The 22718-nt window shown below is 46.5% G+C and overlaps 1 protein-coding gene across 6 annotated transcripts in view; it reads left to right on the forward strand.

Moving 5' to 3' along the window:
• Positions 1-18659: 18659 nt before the first annotated feature.
• The window catches only part of LRRC8D (leucine rich repeat containing 8 VRAC subunit D), a 113447-nt gene continuing 109388 nt past the window's right edge, over positions 18660-22718 (forward strand). For 2 of the 6 annotated variants that reach the window (XM_077905346.1, XM_077905353.1), the window contains exons 1-2: positions 19158-19478; positions 19985-20080. The gene's annotated coding sequence lies outside the window, so the exon portion shown is untranslated. Of the gene's footprint in view, positions 18796-19157; positions 19479-19847; positions 20081-22718 lie in introns of those variants that run through there. The other 4 variants (XM_077905347.1, XM_077905354.1, XM_077905351.1 and 1 more) reach the window with 3 other exon arrangements.

The following is a 22718-nucleotide window of genomic DNA, read 5'->3' on the forward strand; positions in this document are numbered from 1 at the left end:
AAGTATCTTCCTAATTAACTGTCCTTCCAATGGTATTTCTGCTGTGCTGGGGCTTTTTCTGGAAGACAATGCAATGTCCTATTGTCTAATTAAATGCCTTTCTTTTGCAGACCTTTTTAGAATTTTTTCAGCTAAAACTTTGTTATTGCACAGCCTTGCCCTTCTACTCCAGCCAGTCCAGTATTTTTGCTGTTCCATGCACACATCTTTTTGGACTCCCTAGTGATTATCCCAATCTCACCTACCAGAAACATCCTTGTTTTTCTTCATCTAACTCTGAGACCACCTTGTCTTCGTGCCACAGGGTCTGCATGGCTGTGACCTCTGGGCCTTAGGGCATTTCTCTCTGACCCTGACTGTTGGGGTCTATTGAGGCATAATGGGTGCCAAGTAAATACTGATTCACAGTGGTTCTCAAACCTTAACAAGCATTAGTCACCCAGGGTGCTTGGTGACCTTGCAGATGCCCAAGCCCTCTTTCCAAACATTATGATACTCGAGGTTGGAGATAGTGTCCTTGCATATTTAACAAGCATCCTGGCTGACTCTGATGTAGGTAGTTCATGAACTTCATTTGTACAAAATACTTCTTGCTGTATTTCTCCGAAGCTATTCACACTCATATCACATCATCTGATGCAATTTGCCATTTATTGCTCTTACTTTAGACATTTTCTCAGCTTACCTCCTTTCTATAGATTTTGTTTTTCAAGAACAAAAGTTCCATTCCCCCCACTTCATACCCATTAGGTTCCTATTGGGTTACCAGTTTCCCAGTGCTTCTCTCTGCCTAAACCTCCTTCCTGTATCCCTTACCTGTGTAGTTCCTACTCCCCTTTGGGACTCAGTTTAGGCTGCTCCAAGTGATCTTGTTGCCTGAATCCCGGAGGCACTCCTACTGTGTGTTCCCATGGCACCCCGCACCTCTCCCACCAGAGCATGGCATGTGGTACACACACCTTTCTGTCTCCTGCATGGGTCATTCTGTATTTTCTTAGTGACTTAGGCCAACCTTACCTACTGAATACTTGACGTATCCTTTTGTGAAAGTGGGAACTTGGTTTTCTGGTTCATGATCATCTTTTAGCATCTAGCGCAGAGCCTGATGCATAGTAGACAAATACTTATTTGTAGAATAAGCATTTTTTTAAGATTTTATTTATTTATTCATGAGAAACAGAGAGAGAGAGAGAGAGAGAGGCAGAGACACAGGCAGAGGGAGAAGCAGGCTCCTGCAGGGAGCCCAACGTGGGACCTGATCCCGGGTCTCCAAGATCAGGCCCTGGGCTGCAGGCAGCGCTAAACCTCTGAGCCACCTGGGCTGCCCTAGAATAAGCATTTATGATTATTTGTAGAACAAGTGAATGAACAAACTGAGAAGAATGAGTAAAATGAGAGAAGAAATTTTTTAAAGTATCTTAACTCACAATGGGCTAGGACATATGGGGACAATGACCTTTGGGGTCAAGTGGGACATCTAGGAGATGACCAAGGGGAGCTGTGAAGACCTAGTTACTTCACCCACCTCATTTTTCCTGTGGATGCAAGTCGGTTCAACTCAATACGTATGTAGTGATGCCTTTGATGTGACAGGCACTGTTAGACACTGGGGAAGCAAAAACGTATAAGCCACAGCCCTTGAATTTGTGGATATGATATTTAAAGTGAAACCATTTTGTGATCTATATGCCAGTGGGTTTAACTATTAATAAGAAATAAGAGATGACATTATTCCACTCTCAGGAGAGTTCAAATGACTGAGTCTTATAATTGCCACATAATGTAAGAGAAATCTGAAAGAGCAATGCAGCAGAATGGGAAAAAGCCAGGCTTCAAAGTCCCATGAACCCAGGCTGGAACCCTGGAGCTGCAGGGACCCTCGGCCACGTGTGTGAAATAGGTCTGATGATAATACTAACACTCCTGGCGTGTAATAGCAATGGTTAATACGATTGAGCACTGTGCCAGCCACTCTGCTAAGCCCTTTCCATGCATTAATTTACTTGATCATCTCAGCTATCCAGTGTAAGTGCTTTTAGCATTCACATTTTACTACTTGAGGAAACTGGCTCAGAGAGTTTACGTAATTTGCCTAATGTGATATCTGATAACAAATGGCACAGTCAGGATTTGAACCTGGGACTAGCTGATGAATAAACGAGATAATGCATGGTGCCTGGCAGGTAATAAACCTTCAATGAATGGTTTATAATATTTTTATTGTACTCAAGAAGTGGGGCCCACAGAATTACTGCTATTGAGGTGAGTCACTATGAGGATGGTTCAGGAGATAGGGAGGAGGGCGGGATTCCTGGGCTTGTGACCCAAGCCAGAGGCTGGAAAGTAGTCCACTAGCCACCAGTGCTTCTGCAACATCTCCTGCACTGTGCTTCCCAGACTCAAGAGCCATCACCACAGACCTCACACCTGGGGAGCTAGAGCACCTCAGGGCTACAAAGACCTCACAGGTTGCCCAGTTGGGGTCCCCATTCAGTGCACACATCCCCTTACCACATGTCTTCCAAGTAGATGTCTCTGCTTTAATCTCTGTCTCAAATCTACCCCCAAATCTATACACTGCCTCTTCATTGCTCTCATGCAGGGAGGACAGGGGATAGAGCCCCAGCCCCAGAAATCACCGCTGGACAACACTTTCAAGATCTTCTAAGTCAACCCTCTGTGTTGTGCATGTGGCCCATTGGGAGTGGGAATTAGCAGGGACATAACCTTGGAAGAGGCTGGAGATCTTCCCTCCCTCCCACTGGATGAGTCATTCTTTCCCACTCCCACTTCACTCCTCCCTCCGGGAGGCAGGGAGAGCAAGAAAAGTTCATGTGTTAATGGATCCAAATTAACATTGGTACAGGTGAATAGGCCCTAAGTCATGGGGAGCTGGTGTGCTGGGCACCAGGGCTGGGGAGAACTGGCTCAGCGTGCTGGAGTCCAGAAGGCCCGGGACACACAGATCTATGTACACAGAGTCTAGAAGCGACACCTCCCCAGGTGGCACAGGCCCCTGTTGGAGCTGCCAGACTACAGGCTGCTCATTGATGACTAATTTCCAGCTCCATGGCTTGCTTTTCCTTTTGCCAACTTGAAGACCTGAGGAGGGAGATGTCAGAATGTAATTTGCTGCTTCCAGAATCCTCCTGGTTTAGCTCTCAGCAAAGGGCTGGTTGGTGAGGGACCAGAGGATAAAACCCTGCTTCCTGTTTGTCTTGTCTTCTCTTCTCCCGGCACACAGCAGGCAAGGCCTTATCATCCCCTGATGAGTCAGGACAGCTGCCTGCTTCAAAGAGCTGCCGCCTCAAAGTAGAGCATTCCTTCAGGTTCTTCGGTCCCCAAATGCCTTGTGAAATTGTACCAGGACCCTGACATCCCAAGAAGACCAAGAAGTTTATGTTATGACCATTTGGTAGCTTATATGTTACATGTTAACATAGGTGCTTGATGAAAGCAAAATCAGAAGAAAAAAAAAAAAAAGGCAAGATCATGTTGACCTTGAGCATGAGTCCGTTCTGGAACAGGGGCTCTGCGGGCCCACAACTGCCTTTTTCTCACGGAGGCCCCCAGTCATCCCCTCCTGCTGGAGTCCCATCCCTCCTGCAGGGCTTTGAATTTCAGTTGCTAAAACACTCCCTGGACCTCATCACCAGTTCTTCCTAACAACCAAAGCTTTCATTGTCTCCAAGACTTGTGCTTAGGCTATTTTTAACTTGTCTTTTCTTTTAAGAAAAAAATAAAATAAAATTACACCAGAGGAGCTTAATGAGCCCCATTTAGCTTTTTTGTAGAAAAAGAAACTTTGCAGACGTTAACCAGTAAGTGCTGCTGAACGCCTTGGCTGGCTAGCACGCCTCTTAAAACCAGCCTTTCCCTCCTCAATACAATAGTTTATTTTTGGACAGCAGCCTCCGCACCACATCACAAACTTGCCAAACCAGGGGTTCATCGTGAACTTAGAAGGTAGAGATATAGGTGAGAAGTTCAGAAGAACTCAGGGCTGCAGAGGGCGGAGTGGCAGGAGGGAAGAGTTCCTTGAGATGCGAAGTCCTGGCTGCCCCAGCAGCTTTCTGCACCTCTCACCTTCTGTGCCTCTACCCAGCTGGCAGCGCTGTGGATGTGAAGCAAGTGGGAGAAAGAGTGACAGTTCAGACTTCTGTTCGTTATCACGTAAAACTAACACATGCACACACACACGCACACACCCCCCACCAATGCTAGGGCCACCACCCTAACAACAACAAGACAAACAACAAAATGGCTAAAGTATTCTTGCAGGGCATAAGAAATTACGGCAATAAACATCTCTGCCATCCATCCACCCAAAGCCCAGAAGCCTCCTGGGTCAAAGTTGATTTCAGGAAATGTTCTCAGCTGTTCTGCATGGCAAGAAGTCCAAGTCACCAATTACAGGACTGCCCGCAGCAGGGTCAGAGCAGTCAGGACACGGCCACTGACCTTCTGGACTTTTAAGGTAAAGCATCACGGATGCCTTTCCAGGGGTGAAAGTCCAGCCTCAATCCCTCTGATGCTCACACCCAGCCGTGGGGTTGTGCCAAAGTCTGCTGCTGACCTTCCCAGGCACAGCACGTGCATTCCTCATTGGGGTGTGGCCATGCTTCACTGCAGGGACACCCATAAACGCTCTCTGTGGCCCGAAGTTTCTGCACACAGTGAGAGGCACATAAATGCAGTCTTTGTAACTGCTGCTGGTGTGTCTAAGGCCTGCGAATGAGAGAGGGTGATACTTAGACTTCATCGGAGGGAAAACTTCCTCCCGAGTAAATAGCCCACTCTCTCTGAGTTGTGTTGGTGTTATAATGCACCATTCTTTAGAATCCATGTTATTGCAAGCATTCTATGGTAACTCAGAAGATAATAATGCTCACTCAGAGCCGCATAGAATGCTGTTGGACCATGTTGGCTAAATGAAAAGATTTTTAGGATGCTGGGAAGTAAAGTGGAAATTGGTAAATACTAAGAATCTTTTAAAAATTTGTTATTATAAAAGAAGAAGCTATTTGCAGTCAGAATGAATGTGAAGTATTTATTCATGATGTATACAACTTCAATTAATTAATCAAAAGCAGACAAGATGAGAAGAGGAGGTCTTTTGAGTTGACACTCAAGTCTAGTGCTCATAATGATAAAGGCAAAGATTCTCACGGTTAGACTCTCAATGAAAAATTTAAAGCTCAGCAAAGCCCCATCTTAAAAAACAATTGGCTGAGGTCTTGCGTACTTGCTAGCAGGGCAAAAGAAGAAAGCAATGCTCTTGCTTTATACACAGTATAAACAGAGATTGGGTATTTATCCTCATTCAAGGACTCATTGAATTTAGGGTAGAAGAGGCCTGTTCCTTCTTCTATGATTACAAGGATAGGATGCAAGTGGGGAACCAAGCTCCATGTCTGTGCTCATATTCTTTCCTCTGTCTGTGGGGCTTTCCCTGCCCTACTAGGTGAACCCTTATTCATCCTCTGGAACCCAGCAAAATGATCACCTCTTCCTTGAAGCCTCCCCTGATACATCTGGCAGAGGATCATCTTCGTATGTGCATCTCTGTCCCTCCCCACCAGACTGTGAGCTCTTCAAGGACTGGGACTGGGCCTTACAACTGATAATATGTGCTTCAGCACCCAGCAGAATGTCTGGCTCACAGTTCCTAAGTACTCAGTAAGTGTTGTTATTACGTGTAATGTATAGAAATGAATTCTTGTTGAATGCGTGCATGCATGGCAATGGCAGGGGGAACAAATAATAGAAAGGGTTGGTGATAGGTATTCATTCATAAATTCATAGCCATCAATCAGCTCATCCCTATGCAAGGGGGGGAGAGAGTGAAGAAACATAAGTCAGAGTTTAGGTCCTGGTCAGGAGAGTCAAAAGAAACATGCATGAAACGGCAGGGGAGCACAAAACAGCAGGTGAGACAGTTAGTGGTTCAGAGTAGCAGGCGGTAGGTATCAGAGCTTGGCCCTATGAGTTTTATCGTCCCCACCAAGACACACACATGCACACACACACACGAATTGCCCCAAACCAATGTTTAAAAGTCAAGTAGCTATGGGATCTCTTTTCTGGGGTGTTCCTGACCCCACTTTGCACCTTGCTCTGCTTTGCCTACTCTCTGAACAATGCTCTGCTTTGCCTTTCTCATCTCCCCAAATCCCTCACACCCCTTCCTGCTTTTGCCCTTAAAGTCTCTGCTCCTCAGACCCGGAGCCTGTGGCCAACCAACTCCTAGCCTGAGACTTCTTTCCTGCCTGGTTACCCTTGCTCACACTGACAGCCAGCAGGCACCTTTCCTGGCATGACCTCAGAACCCCTGCTCAGGAGCCAGGCAGACCTAAAGGGTTTCCCCCTTTCCTTGGCACCAGAGAAATATCTCTGAGGAACAAAGCAGTTATGAAAGATCCTGAAAGACGGGCTGCTTCACCCCACCACCCCCTCTAGGCTCCACACAAAGAAATGTTCTGCTCCAAGCCCCGTGTTTGTAGCCTTGATGTCCTGACTGCTAAGCCTCATCCATGCACACTGGCTCTCCCCATTCTTGTCTCCTTTTCTGGCCAATGATTTTGCTTGCTGTCTACAGCTTCATGCAATGTTGCCTCCCCGATCCCCAATTCTTCCTGCCCCGGCTTCTGATCCTAATTTGCCTCTGGAGACTTCTGAGTGTCCCCTTCCCTCTTTGGTGCAGACTCGTCCAAGGAACTCATTAGACAGTTGCCTTGGGGTTTAGCTGGGCCCCTGCAGGGCTATATTCCACTTTCACTGGGCACTTTCCTACCACCTCTCCTGGGATCCTGAAAAGTGAGAGACTTCCTGAGAAAGGCGGGCCTTAAAGATTGCAGAAGGGTGAATAGGAAACGTTGGCAGGTAATGAGAACAGCAAGAAATGGGACTGAAGAAAACAGCATCTTCATGAGATGGGGACCTTTGGATCAGTCTTCTGGTGCTCTCATCCTGGGGCTGAACCAGTGCCACGGCCAAATGTGCCATCTAAATTAAAGATACCACAGTGCTCAAAAGAGCCACCAAGGTAGCAGCTAGAGTTTAAGAAGTCACAGAAATCATCTAACTCTGAGCAAATCACTGCTTACTTTATTTATAACCCTCGAAGAAAGGAGTTATAGATTTTGAAGCTTGCAAACCCGTATGTAATCCTGAGTGGTTGGACATTTAAGGAAACACTATTTGATTAGTGCATCAACTGCTTAGTATTAAGGATCAGGTTGTATGAACATTCTTTTGTGTGAATGAATAGATGATCTACAAATTTCTAGGTTTACTGTTGCCATCCCCTAGAAAATGCAGGCTGAGCCAGGAATCTCTGACTGAGTACAACTTTGGGGATTAAGTTGATACCAAGCAAAATGATAGGTCCAAGTGAAGTGGCTCTAACTCAGAAGGACTAGAAAAGCTAGGGACAGCATATGCCCCAGCACAGAGCCCTGAAAAAGGAGCATGGAGGCACCTGGGTGGCTCAGTGGTTGAATGTCTGCCTTTGGCTCAGGTCAAGATCCTGGGGTCCTGGGATGGAGTGCTGCATCAGGATCCCTGCAGGGAGCCTGCTTCTCCCTCTGCCTATGCGTCTGCCCCTCTCTGTGCATTTCTCACAAATAAATAAATAGAATCTTTTAAAACAGAAAAAGGAACATGTTATGTGGAGTCAAGGAAACAGACTGCTTGTGGAGGCTGTGCCAGTGAGCTCTCTCCAGGTTACCCCATGACAAAGAGCATCAAATCCTCAGCAAAGTTTGATTTCTTGCTCGTGTTAGATGTTACCTCCTATGAACAGGAGATTTGACTGTCTCCTCCTGTAAGTCCCCATTGCTCTAGGATCAGCCCCCATGCTGGTTGTAACCCTGTTTCCACACTTTCTTTATTCCAAGGTTGAAACTGAAGGAGCAGCTCTAATCTGGCACCTTGCCATTTTCAAGGAGGAGGGGAGAAAAGAAACCATGAGAGCCCACAGTGACTCTGAAAACTCTTTCTCAGAAGTGGCACATGTCACTTTGACTCACATTCCATTAGTCAAAGCAAGTCATGTGGCCCAGTCTGAGTTATTGGGTAGAAAAGTATAATTCTCCTACAGAGGAGTAAAGTACAAAGGAAGTGAGAACAATATGGCAACTAAGAGAAGGATGGACCTTGAACTTCAGATCCAGTAGTTTATAGCTAATTATTTAGAAAACCACCGCAAGTTTCTGAGACAAGCAGGGAGCTCTATGACAAAGCCATTTACTTTGCATATTAATACAGACTGGAGTGGAAACAAAGTGCTGTGTGAAAGCCTCAATCGGGCAGTTACATTACTCCAAGAGTGAACCAATGGATTTGGGATGAAGATTGTATGCAACGGAACAGAGACAAATGTTTGAGTAGAATAGTTGTTTTAAAGGAAGAATAGACAGGACCATTTACCTGGTGAGGGGTAGGCACTGCAGGGGTATGAGTCAAAGATGGTTCCAAGATTTCTCCTAACTAGCTGGGTTATAAGGCATTGAAATATGTTATGGAGTTGATGGCAGAGAACATTCTAAAGACTTCTTAGAATCACAGCACATTGACTTTCACGGATGATATGCAACAGCTATGATATGCCATAAAAAGCACTGAACTTGGCTTCAAAAGTTTGGGCTTGGATCAGAAAGGATGAGCATCTACCATTTACATCAATGTGGATGGAACTGGAGGGTATCATGCTGAATAAAATAAATCAATCGGAGAAAGATAATAATCATATGGCTTCACTCATGTGTGGAATATAAGAAACAGCACAGAGAACCATAGAGGAAGGGAGGGAAAACTAAATGGGAAGAAATCAGAGAGGAAGACAAACTACAAGAGACTCCTGACTCTGGGAAACAAACAAAGGGTTGCAGAAGGGGAAGTGGGTGGGGGGATGGGGTAACTGGATGGGCATTAAGGAGGGCACCTGATGCACTGGGTGTTATACTACATGTTGGCAAATTAAATTTAAATTAAAAAATCATAATTTAAAAAAAAAGAAAAGAAAGGATAGGGCAGGTTTTATGGTGGTAACAACCAACCTCCAAATTTCAGTAACTTAACAAACATTTATTTCTCATCCACATGACCAAAGTGGGCTGGCAGGGGTTCTCAGCCCATTATAATCACTCAGATGATAGAGGTTTCATCTCAACATGAGCTTTCACCATCTCCAGAGTAGCAGAAGGAGAACATGCAAATCACACACAACCGCTTGAAGATTCTGTCCAGAAGTGGCACATGTCACTTCCACTTGCAACCCATTCATTAAAACAAATCACATAGGGCAGCCCTGGTGGCCCAATGGTTTAGTGCCATCTTCAGCCCAGGGTATGATCCTGGAGACCTGGGATCCAGCCCCACGTCCGGCTCCCTGCACAGAGCCTGCTTCTCCCTCTGCCTTTGTCACTCTCTCTCTCTCTCTGTCATGAATAAATAAATACAATCTTTTAAACAAACAACCAAACAAATCACATAGAGGGGCACTTGGCTGGCTCAGTCAGTAGAGCATGTGACTCTGGATCTCAGGGTCATGAGTTGGAGCCCCATGTTGGGCATAGAGAATACTCAAAAATAAATTCTTTAAAACACAAACACACATGCACGAATTTGGGCTTGGTTCCTGGGTCAGGCATTGATTAGCTTGGTGGCCATGGGCAAATTCTTTCCCTTCTCTGTGCCTCAGTTTTTGCATTTGTAAAAGTGGAGGTAATGATACATATCTTTTTTTTTTTTTAATGATACATATCTAGCAGAATTGCTTGAGGACTAAATGTCTATGAAAAATATTTATAATGATTTAAAAAGTATAACTCTCAAAATCCTGGTTAGAAGAAATCAGTCCTCAGTCCTAACTACCTGATAATTATATTACGTATATAAAGTCTTGGGTTGTTTGGGGCTTACGGCATTCCACCCCTTCATTTTGAATTCTATTTAGATGTTTTTTTGCTTGAAAACCAGGGAGGACAGCCTGATAATATAAACCATGGACCACAGTCCCAAACGCCTAGAGCCACCAGATAGCAAAACACATTTGTAGGAAACATTGAGACATGGTAGAAAGAGGTCTTTCTCTGTTATAGAAAAAACAATAGTGTACACAAACTGACAAAGGGTAATCGCCCCTCCCTGCCTCAGAACCCTCATGCCCTGCAGCATGACAGGCCACTGAAAGGTGGCTGCAGCCTCCCAGCCCTCACAGGATTTGGTGCACAGGCATTGCTCCAGGTTTGCCAGGTGTTCTGGTTGTTCAAAACACTAGAAATATGGGCATTCTTGTGACATTTCCTGATTATTAAATATTGGCAACTAGTTAAAATTTTTTTGAGATTTTATTTATTCATGAGAGAGAGGTGAAGACATAGGCAGAGGGAGAAGCGGGATCCACGCGGAAAGCCTGACGTGGGACTCGATCCCAGGCCTCTGGCATCACGACCTGAGCCAAAGGCAGATGCTCAACCACTGAGCCACCCAGGCATCTCTAATTAAAAAGATTTTAAGAAAACACTATGTGGTTACAACACATCTGTAGGCTTTGGGTATATCACGCAGAAAGAGGAGAGAGACTCACATAGTTAACTCACAAAACTCATGTAGAAAGGGAGAAAAGAGTAGAGATTTGGGGAGAGGAGGCAAACAGTGATGAGGACAGTGGCAAGAGAAACTGTGCATTAGTACACTGGAGATAAACTTTTGGGGGCTGTCACAGCATCTGAGACTTGGAGGTCACCCAGTCTCATGCCTTCAGATTTAGATATAAATCTAGACTCCTGGCCCGAGCTCCCCATGTCTGGCCCTGGCAAAAGCCCCCGACTTCGAGACGACCAGGAACAGGAGATGGCTCTGTTGTCTCCTTCTTCTGTCTGCAGCGTCCGAGGAGCAGCTCGCGTTAGGACAATGCTGACATAGTGACATAACTACTTAGACCACTGAGTCTAAACTTAATTTTCAGATTGTCTCTGGGCCACACTGTTTTGAAGAGCTGTCAGACGAGGTTCCAGGCAGTGCCCAGACAATACCACTCTTAATCCCAGAATGCTAGGATTTCCCCCAGAAGGAAGAAGACCCCACAGGCTGGCTTGTCTCCCTGGGCTCTGCAGGCCTCTCTTCAGCGCAGGCACTGCTCGGCCTCAGCTTGACATTTAAGGTTTCTGGCTGTGTGCTCATCTCCCCTTCCCACAGGAGAGAGCTTTCCAGAGACATCCTGACAGAGTGAGTTCCGTGTGGATTTTTAAACAGTCAACTCACCATTTGGAAACTGCAATTACTCTTCCTTCCTCTTTTCACATGGCTCCACAAATCAGTTTGCTTTGGGGGCTGGGTTTTATTTTGTTTCGTTTTAAAGTATTGCACAATTCCTTTTCATGGTGCTTTTTCTCGGGATTTTTGTGTCATTTCAACTTTCAATTGGCAAAGCTATAATTAAGAGTCCCACTTGCTATTTTATGTCCCATCTATGTTCCCTCATTTTATTTGAACTTTTTCTTGCAGCAAGAGTACACAGCAACTTTACTGCGCAGCAAGACAGTTTTAATGTAAGTAATATGTTACGGGAGAGTGAGTGTTTAATCTGTTCTAACTTCATTCTTTTCACTGCTGTGTTACATGGCTTATTTTCTTTAATAAGAGTATGATTTAAGGGGTGCCTGTATGGCTCAGTGGGTTAAGCATCAGCCCTCAGGTCATGATCTCAGGGTCCTGGGATCGAGCCCCAAATCGGGCTCCCTGCTCAGTGGGGAGCCTGCTTCTCCCTCTCCCTCTGCTGCTCCCCCTGCTTGTGCTCTCTCTCTCTCTCTGCCAAATAAAGAAATAAAATCTTTTAAAAACCCCATAATTATTGACTGCCTGCTATGTGCTGGACACTATTCCAAATGCATGGAATACATGAGTAATCAAGACAGATAAAAATTTCCTGTCTTTACAGGGCTTATATTCTAGCAGGGGAGAGAGATACTAAACAAAAAATATATATGATAAGTAAATAACAAGTGCTGGTGGAAAATAATAAGGCAAGGTAAGAGGAATGGGTAAGCATGGAGTTCTAGTTTGTTTTTTAAGATTTTATTTATTTATTTATGAGAGACAGACAGAGACATAGGCAGAGGGAGAAGCAGGCTCCCTCCTGAGAGCCCGCTGTGGGACTTGATCCCAGTACCCCGGGACCACGACATGAGCAGAAGGCAGATGCTCAACCACTGAGCCACCCAGAGTTCCAATTTTAGATGAGGCTGTCGGGGTCTACTTCCCTGAGTATGTGACATTGGGAGGGAGGGATGCAGATCAGGCAAGAACCTTGTGAGTCACATGTCTTTACTCTGAGTAAAAAAGGGAGCTGGGCACAGGGTTTGGGCAAAGGTAGGAGCTAATTTGTCTTACATGTTAAAAAGTTCACTTTGGCTGCTGTTAAGAATCACCTGTGGCGAGGGATGGGGCAGGAGTGGGAGCATATGGACTAGTTAAGTGGCTAATGAGTTAATCCAGGGGAGAGAAGGTGGAGAGAGCTAAGGTGTGACGAGATATATGTTTAGAAGGTAGGCCCAACAGCATTTCCTGACAGTTTCAATATAAGTTATGAGAGAAAGACAGAAGAGTCAAGGATGACTGATTCCAAGGATTTCTTTTTTAAGATTTTATTTATTTTTTTAGAGAGAGAGAGAGAGAGAGAAAGTAAGCATGAGCTGGGGGAGGAGAACAGAGAGAGGGACAAGCAGACTCTAAGCTGAGTGCAGAACCTGACATGGGGCTAGATCCTACGACCCTGAGATCATGACCTGAGCAGAAATCAAGAGTGGGGTGCTCAACCGACTAAGTCACCCAGGTGCCCTGACTTCAAGGCTTTTAGCCCAAGCAACTGGAAGGACAGAGTTGCCATTTACTGAGAGGGAAAAAGCCGTGTGGATTGCATAGGATTTGGGGGGGATGTCAGGAGTTTGTTTTGGAACTTGTTAAGTTTGAGATATCTGTTAGAAGTCTAAGTGGAAAAGCCAAAAAGGCAGTTACAAATGCAAATTGGACTCAGGAGAGAGAAATATGCTGGGGTTATAAATGTGGGGTGGTTGGCATAGAAAGGGAATTCAAAGTCATCTGAGTGGATGAGCTCCTTGAAGGGAGTGAGTGTGGTGTCTCAGAAGACCAGACAAGGTAGTTTACCAAAGAGGAGGGAGCAGTCCGTGACGTCTAATACTGCTGAGAGGTCAGTTAAGGATTCAGTGCTGTATTTAGCTAAGTGGAAGTTGTCAGTTACCTTGGCAAGATCAGTTTTGGTGATGCATTGAGAGTGAAACCCCAAATAGATGGGAGTTGAAGAAAAAATGGGAAGAAAGGAATTGGAAACAATGAGCATAAACAATTCTTGTGAGACATTTAGATGCAAAGGAGAGAAGAGAAATGGAATGGGGAAGGCAGGGCTAGGAGACATTCCTTAAGGTGGAGAAAATAATCACATTTTTAAAAAGGTTGATGTAGTCATCCAGCAGAGAGGGGGGAATTAATGAGATGGGAGACAAGGGACACTTGCTGCAATGGTCATTTGAGATTGGATGAGATTGGGTGCAAGAGTGAAGAAACTGGCTTTCAATAAGAACATGGATAGTCCATCCCTAGTGGTGGCAGGCAGGAAGGCAGAGGATATGGGCACAGATCCTTACATGGTTAAATTTGGTGTTTTTAAATTTTTTTTTAAAGATTTTACTTATTTATTTGACAGAGGGAGAAAGAAGGCACAAGCAGGGGGAGTGGCAGGCCAAGGGAAAGGGAGAAGCAGGCTCTTCGCGAGCAAGGAGCCTGATGCAGGGCTTGACCCCAGGACCCTGGGATCATGACCCTAGCCGAAGGCATATGCTTAACTGACTGAGCCACGTAGGTGCCCCTTTTAATGTTTTGTTGTTTTTCATTCTCCCCAGTGAAGAAACCACAGTCCAGGGGTACCGAGTAAGGAGCCCTGGCTTGCCTAGATAGACAAGCCTAAGTTTTTCACTCTATTTATCCATTTTGAAGGAAGAGGCCCACTTCTCCTCCTTGTGGTTATGACATGTACCCTTAGTTTTTCTAGTTTCAATTTCACCATATCATTTCTAATTATAGCAGTCTGGCAATTTCCCTTCCTCTTTGGACCTCGTGTTACGTCAATACTCATGGAGAGTTACCCCGCATACCCGCCCAGTTCCATTTCCCCCACACTGTTCTCTTCCCTCCACCTGCTTGCTCATTTCTAATCTAATCTCCAGCATTTCAATCTTCTCAGCTGTGAAGAAAGATGACAATTTGCTTTCTACCTCCCAGGCTGAGAGTTTAAATAAGTCTAAGAAGTGCAGTGAAGAGGAAAGTGGGAAGGTAGGACGGGAGAAGAAAGAGGAGACCATTGGGTTTCCATTTACTTTGACTGAGTCCCTACTCTACAAATTCAAGCATGAAATGGACGTGAACTCCCAGGACGTGAACTCCTATAGAGTTTATAGGTTCACAATAGATTAGGAAAGCAGGGGATGCCTGGGTGGCTCAGTCAGTTAAGTGTCTGATTCTTGATTTCAACTCAGGTCATGATTTCAGGGTCCTGGAATCTGCCGGCATCCAACTCCATGCTCAGCTTGGAGTCTGCTTTTCCCTCTCCCTCTGCCCCTCTCCCTGTTGCCATTCTCTCTCTAAAATAAATAAATCTTAAAAAAAATCAGGTCACATTTATGCTACATGGACACACTTATAATAGGTAACATTACTGAGCAATGCCTATGTTCTAGGCACTTAGCTAAGCCCTTCCCATATGTCAGTCCTTGGCCTCACGATAGCTTGAGATATGTATCATTCTCCTCATTTCAGAAACTGAGAGATGAGAGACAAAGAGGCTCAAATAACTTAAAATTTTGTAGCCCTTCAGCTCTTCAGCATGACTGCCACTTACCAAGCAAATACAGTCTGTGTTTATTTATGTATGGTTATGCAGGTGTATCCAGACTTAGCCCTGTTCCCCCAGGCTATTCTTCACTCTAACAAGGAATTCATCATGATATTATTCATAGGCTGGCTCAGTGTACTTGGGATCAATTTATAAAGCTTGATTTCCGCACAACATTTCAAAAACATGTTTACAGATTATTGAAATTCATGTTGCTTACCACATGTTGGGCACTCTAGCAGGTGATAAAAAAAGGAACAATGCAAAATCGCTCCTCCAAGGAGCTCAGATTCTTCTCTATAGGAAAGTCGATTATTCATTCATTCATTCACTATTACTCAGCGCCTCAGGGCATGCCAAGTGCTATAGTTTAGGTGAACACAAATCAACCTAGAATTACAAGACTTGCTAAAAGGAGATGCACATATATTGGCCTTTATCTTAAAGGGTCTTTTTAGATAGTATTTTAAGTGCTTACTTACCTCTAGAGCCACTTACAGGCTGTGTGAACTTGAGCTAATTACATAACCCCTTCAGGCCTCTGTCTCCAGTCTTAAAAAATGAGGATAGGAATAGTATCTATCTCCTAGGGTTGCTGTGAGGACTCAAAGGGAACATATGTAAGGTACTTAGAGCAGTGCCTGGCCTGTCATCAGCACTGCACTGGTTGTTATTATTAGTGTGATACAGATTTACCATGTGCTGGAATAGTTGCTGATTCCTGACCATACCAACTCAGCAAAGGATAGCAAGTGCTCTGTAAGGTTTTGTTGAACACAACGTCCTTGAAGCCTTATTCGTTTAGACATATCTGGAGTAGCCTCAGATTCCCTTTCTGTCACATTCCTTAATTTTGAATCCAGTGTCAAATCAGTTATTGTCCTCTACTGTGCCTCCTTTCTATCTGTTTTCCTTAGGGCATAAGGAAACTTTTTACAACCTTTGACAACTTTTGATATCCTGGACCATCAAAGTGATCTTTCATTATTTGTCGTTAGTAGAGCTCTTACCAATTTCACCTTTAAAAATGTTTTATTTTTCTTGTTATCAAGGCAGTATGTGCTCAACATGAAAACAATGCAAACGTACACAACTTTGTAACAGAAAGTGAATGGCAATAGTGATCCCACATCCAGAGATAACCCCTGTTAATTGCTTGTTATGGATACTTCTAGATTTCCTCTAAGCATATGTGTAATAACTTGTATGTTTTGAGACAAATAGATGCAAATAAAGATGGGATCCTGCTACCTAAATCGTTCTGCAGTTGGCTTTTTTTCACTTACAGATTTTGGACATTCTTCTATGTACAAATAGATTTATCTTATTTTTATTAGTGGCCACTTACAGTTTCCTTCTACAGATCTAGCAGTGCTTGAAGAACTTCCTACTGGGATTCTGATGAGACTTGGACACCTTACATGTCTTCGTTATTACAAACAATGCTGCAGTAAACATACCTGTATATGTCTTTATACATGTGTAGATTCTTCAGAAATACATTAATATTTGCATTTATAAGCCTGAGGTATAAACTCCTAGACGTGGAATTACCTGGTTAAAAAGAACACAAGTCTGTGCTTTTTTCCAAAAGTTTCCAAAATTGCCAAACTGTCTTCCAAAGGGATTTACTCAATTTGTACTCACATGTATAGTCCATGTGGATACCTGTTTCTCCACATTTGACTGTTTTCTGTTTTTACTTTTTTCCCTCAAGTCATACCAATCTTGAAATCATATTTGTCTCAGATCTAGAATCATAGTTTAAAGTCCAGGGAAGATCAAAACACGGAACAGAGTGTTTTTACAAACAGTAAAATGTTCCAGATTAGTTATAATAGTGGGGTGTTTTCAATCAAAATATTACACCACTAGATGTTAACAGTTTTAAACCTGCTCTAACCTCCCAGATGAGCAAATCTGGTACTGTGATTAAATCACTTGCCACACAGCCGGTGCCCACACACCTCCTTCTTGGCTGGGTGTGTAGAAGAGGAGATGCTGCTGGCATGTGAGGGACAGGGCAAGGTAAGTGAGAAAAGCAAGAGGTCAGAAGGGCTCAAAATCTAGAGTCATGTTGTAACTAGTCTAGAATGGTTCCTTGAGTGAGTTCTGAACCTGTGTTCATACTCCTCCCTGCCAGGGCTGTTCTTCACTTCCAGTACCTGAGCAACAAGGGCTCACTCTGCCAGGGGTCAGTTCTATCATCCTCTTCTCTCTGAAGCCTTTCCTGAAACCCCTGAAAACCCTTCTTTTCTAAGGCCTTGCTGTATCTGGGCACACAGTTTCTTGAGCGGCTGTCACATTTTGTGCAGCATGTTTAACAGAGAACATTTGAACACTGAGTAAATGTTGATTGAATGTTCACTGACACAGAGAGATCCTGATAGAGATGAGACTCCCCGTTGTTCACAGAAAAGGGTGGATTTGGATAAAAGGAGATATTGAAGTATTGGGGGGCTGGAACCGTTTGTTTGATTATAAGCCAACAATTCTAAACGTCCCTCCAGGCTTTCCTTCTTTATCCCGGCTTCTCCCCACCCGCGAGAAAGACGGGAAATACATTTCGATCTTACAACAAAAACAAGAGGGACAACTATCAGGTTGGAAAACACCTCTTAGGGCAGCCCGGGTGGCTCAGCGGTTTAGCGCCGCCTTCAGCCCAGGGCGTGATCCTGGAGACCCGGGATCGAGTCCCGCATCGGGCTCCGGCATGGAGCCTGCTTCTCCCTCTGCCTGTGTCTCTGCCTCTCTCTCTGTGTCTCATGAATAAATATAATCTTAAAAAAAAAAAAAAAAGAAAACCCCTCTTAGCAGAGGGCCACCTTTCATCCACCTGCTGCGGACACAGGACAGTTGTGGCAACAACGAGTAGACTCGGATTACAACACGGGCTGCGGGGATCCCTGGGTGGCTCAGGGGTTTGGCACTTGCTTTCAGCCCAGGGCGCGATCCTGGAGACCCGGGATCGAATCCCACGTCGGGCTCCCCGCATGGAGCCTGCTTCTCCCTCTGCCTGTGTCTCTGCCTCTCTCTCTGTCTCTCTGCGTCTCATGAATAAATAAATAAAATCTTAAAAAAAAAAAAAACACATAAAAAAACACGAGCTGCCTCCCCGCTGCGTTTCTCAGAGCAGGGACGGAACAAACGGGGCTGGGAAGCTATTGGTGCAGGAGAAAGTTGTGCGTGCCCCGAGTCCGAGCGCTCACACGACTTTGGCCGCGGGTCCCCCTTGCCCCCACCCCCGCCCCCCTTCACGGAATTTCTCCTTCAGCGCGGATGTCGGAGTTTCGGTGGGAAGGACGGCCCCGGGCAGGGCGACGGCTGCGCGCCGAGCTCCGGGGGCGCCGGGCAGGTGCGCTCCGGGGACGCGCGGCCCCGCCTCGGCGCGCACCTGCCGGGCCCCCGGCCCCCCGGCCCCCCCCTCCCCGGCCGCGCAGCCCCGTCGGGGAGCCGGGCCCGCGGCGGGCGCGGCCGGGCGGCGGGGAAAGCGGCCGCCGTCACATGCAGGCCCGGGCCCGCCCCATTGGCTGCGGCCGAGCCAGTCGCGGCGCTCGCTGGCTGCGGTTGGTCCCGGGGCTGCAGCGCCTGCACGGGCCCGGAGTCCATGTTACGCTTTGTCTAATTCCCCCCGTTACAGAGTCATGTGCTGCTGCTCCCGTCGCCGCCGCCGCCGCTGCCGCTGCCGCCGCCCGGGGTGCCCCGGCTCCTCCGCCGCGCTTCGAGGTGGCAGCCGCGGGCGGGGCCTCGGGAGCAGGGCCCAGGGCGCCGCGCGCCCCCCGGCGCGTCCCGGTGCAGCCGCCGCCCGCCGCAGGTGATGCCGCCGCCCCCCGCCTCGGCCTAAGCCGCGGCTCGGCGGCCCCGCTGCCCGGCTGCGCCCCCAGGTGGGTGCGCGCCCCCCGGGGCCGGGGTCGGGGCGCCGCGCGGGGGGGGGCCGCCCGCGGCCGAGGCGCGCCCCCATCCCGAGCGGAGGCTGCGGCCCGGGGCTCGGCGCGAGGGGCGGGGGGGGCTCCGGCCGCGAGCATCGTGCGGCGCGGGCGGCGGGGGCGGGGGCGGGGGCGGGCCGGCTCCGCGGGGGCCTGCGGCGGGGGTGCGCGGCGCCCGGCCCCGCTGGCCCGCGGCCCGGAAGGTGCGCCCTTTAACTTCTGCAGAGACGCCTCCCGCCGCCCGCTTCCCGCGCCGGGCGGTGGGGCGGGGAGTGGGGCCGCGCCCCGCCCCCGCGCGGGCGGGAGGGAGCCGGGCCCGCAGGTGCACCCTGCCCGCCGCGGGCCGTCTCCGGGTTGGGTACCGGAATAATCCGCTTCCAGCTTGCTGGCAGGCGTGGGCACTCGGGGACGGGACTCCGCGCCGCTCCTCTCCTGCCGGGGCTTCCCTGGGGGCGATGCTGCTTATCGGAGGCTTGGGAGAGGCCTTCCTCCGAACGTGCCCCCTAATTTGGGGTATCCTTTAGGGATAAAGAAATTAGAGTTCTGGTCTCAGGGGGGCTGTTTTTGTTTTGTTTTGTTTGGTGTTTCTTAAAAAGCCAGCCGCAGTGAAGAAGAGCTGCTGCAGGTTCGAGGGTGGTGAGGTAGGTCCCCGCTGTAGAGGAGGACGTGGGGATTTGCGGCCCCATCCGGGGCGCAGCGGGGGGGGGGCGTGTGGCAAAAGGTGGGGGTCGTAGGGCATCAGGAAAGCACAAACGCGAAGGTGAGAGGGAGCGAGCACTCGAGGTCGGCGGAAAGATGGACACCAGACACCGGCGAGTCCTAGCCACCTGTGGGGCCCACCTGAGCTCCGACAGGGCTCCCTTGGCTTTGCAGATTTCCTCCTGTCCTCTTCCCAGACTTTGAAAAATATTGCTCGTTGAGCAAAGAAAGCTATGAGGACAGATTTTAAAAGACACAGGAGTAAAGGGAGAGGGGACTTCTGGAAACTTTCCTTAGCTTTGATAATTCAGTTCCATTCTGGCGGTGTTTTTTGAGCACCTATTTTGTGTTCTGTGCTGGACCCCGGTGGGTGTCTGGCTGGACAAGGAATTCCTGTCTGCAGGTAATGGTGAGGGCTATTTACCTCATAGACCACCGGTACTTCCAGGTGCCAAGAATGACAGTGATTCAGACCTTCCCCACCAAAGCCTCTGGGACCTCTGCTTTTTACAGACCTGTGGGAAGAATCCTGCATCATAACCAGGTAAATGAGGTCTTATGAGACAACGTTTCTTTTTACTGTCCACAAATACTGACCAAACCCCTACCGTCAGCTAGGGAAGGGATCGCGTTGTCTCTTCCCCTGTCTTCCACAACAGGTGACTAAAGCCCTGTTAAAATGCAAACGCAAGAGGAAAGATCCTGAAATGAGTTAAAATAGGGATCCGGCAAAGTTGATCTGGAGTGCTTGATCTCTGTGGGTTATGTAGGGAGCCTCCCATAAAATGATTAGGTAATCCATGGAGCTAAAAAAAAAAAAAATTCCAAATCTTGAATTGGAATGGCTTACTTATATATATGAACATTTTATCTTAGATTTGTCTCGTTTTTATTGAGGGTGTGTGACTGTACTTGTTGATTAGAACATTAGCAGGTGGAAGAGGAGACTGTCCTTCAATGACTCAGTCGCCCAGTCTCTTCCATTCCCATGTTGAGTGGTGTACGATGCAGCAGGTGAACCATATGGATTTTGGTTCCATATCTGCATCTTTTCCTCCTTGCTGAGGCTTACAGAATTTTTAAAAACTTGGTCAAAACTTGGCCTTTTCTTCTTACCTTTTATATTGTGCTGAGCTTTTTTGATTAATTTGACAAAATCTTGATGTGTGTGTCTGGTCCCATTAGCTAAATTGTTTTGGTAGCTGTATGACATGGAAGTTAGACTTGGTTCAATTCCAGTAGTGTAGATAGATTGGCACTGTGTATGAAGTCAAAGTTTTGTTGAAACTACGTACTCATGATCACATATGTTCTTGAAGTGGTAGTTGGTAACGGATTTCATGTATTTTTCACGTGCAATTGGAGCTGATGTTTGACATTTTAAGAAACACCAATCAGTTATTTATTGAGTGCTAACAGCAGGCAGAGAACCAGAGTGGGTGCTGTGGATCCTTAACGAGGAAGGAGAGGATTCTTGTACAAATAGAGGGCATGTAAGACAGTATAGGTGAAGACACCACCAAAAGCAAAGGGTTCTATTTTTCTAGAAGGTCAAAGAATACTGAAATGGAAAGGGATTTTGGAGCCAGATGAGAATGTTGTGTGCTTTGGGAAAAAGGGAAGGGGCATGTATTAGGGGAAGCAGTGAGCTTTGTCACTAGTCAAAGATAGTAAATAGATTTGCCTGGCCGAGCAGAGAACATGACGGATGAAGGTAGGGGGAATCTAGTTAGTGGAAAACTTGAACCACAGGTCAGCGGCGTTAATCATTTGCCTCAAGAAGAGCAGCTCTCAACAAGGGGTAATTTTGCCTCCCAGCAAACATTTGGCAATGTCTGGAGATATTATTATTATTATTATTTATTTTTTTTGGGGGGGGGCATAGCTGGGACGCAGGTGCTACGGACATGTAGTGGATAGAGACCAGGGATCCTGCCGAACATCCATCCTGCAATGCCCCGGACAGCCCCCACAACAAAGGATTATCCTGGCAAAAATGTCAGTAGTGCCAGGCTGGAGAAACCCTGCTCTAGACAGTAAACATAAAGGTCACTATGAAGTGAAGTCACATCTCCAAATAGGCCTTGAAGGAGGTGGTTCTTGAAGTGTGAGGAGGGATTCAAGGTTGGGAAGCCAATCTAGGTAGGAGACTTCTGCTCTGCTCAGGCCTGAAGTGATGAGGATCTGGGCAAAACCTAATCAGAAGGAAAGGGCATTTTTGAGAGATCATGGCAGATGAGCTAGCAGGCAGTATAATATTAGGTAGATGGGGAATCACAGAATCAAAATTGGAATTTTAGAGAGATCCTCGTCTAACTTATTTAGTAAATTCTTAGACTTGCTAGACAGCCTCTATTTAAACACCCCCGGGAGCAGGGAACTCTGTACTTAGGAAGACATGCCATTGTATCTTTGGACTAGGTGTATGATTATTATTAGTGCTCAAGACTGCCTCCTGGCAACGTTGTTCATTGATTCTGTTCCTCTAGAACTTCCCACATTCACAGGACGGCCCTTTGCATTTGCAAAGACAGTATGGTGTCTCCCTCCCCTCTTCTCAGTGCAAAAGAGTCCACTTCTTTTCATAATCCTGCGTGGGACATGGTTTCTAGATGTTTTTAGTTTGTCAGCATCTCTCATGGAGAGTAACAGTGTCTGGAATTGAATATGATGATTGAAATGTGTTCTGTCCAACAAAGAGTACAGTAGGACACCTGTTTCCTGAAACCAAGGCATAAGCCTCTATTTACTGTGAATTAAACTTACAAAACTGCCTTAAAAAAAAAAAGCAGTGCCTAGCTAGCAAAGATTTATGTATAGGTTCCGTCCAGTTAAACAGTCAGAACATCTAGATATTTGTTGTATGAGCTGCTGCATCCTTATATTCATCTGGCAGATGTGTGTGTGTGTGTGTGTGTGTGTGTGTGTGAAAAAGAGAGAGAAAATGAATGGAAGTTGTTTGTTTTTGTCCCTCTTCAGACTATCCTATTTATTTTGGTCCAGTCTACAGGTTTTTTAGGGTTTTTTTTTTTAAAGGATTTTATTTGTTTATTCATGAGAGACACAGAGAGATAGAGGGAGAAGCAGGCTCCTCGTGGGAAGCCCGATGTGGGACTCGACCTAGGACCTGAGATGCTCAACCACTGAGCCACCCAGGCATCCCAGTATTTTTTAGATTTTAA

The sequence above is a fragment of the Canis aureus genome, chromosome 8 (assembly GCF_053574225.1).
Source record: "Canis aureus isolate CA01 chromosome 8, VMU_Caureus_v.1.0, whole genome shotgun sequence".
Lineage (NCBI taxonomy): Eukaryota > Metazoa > Chordata > Mammalia > Carnivora > Canidae > Canis > Canis aureus.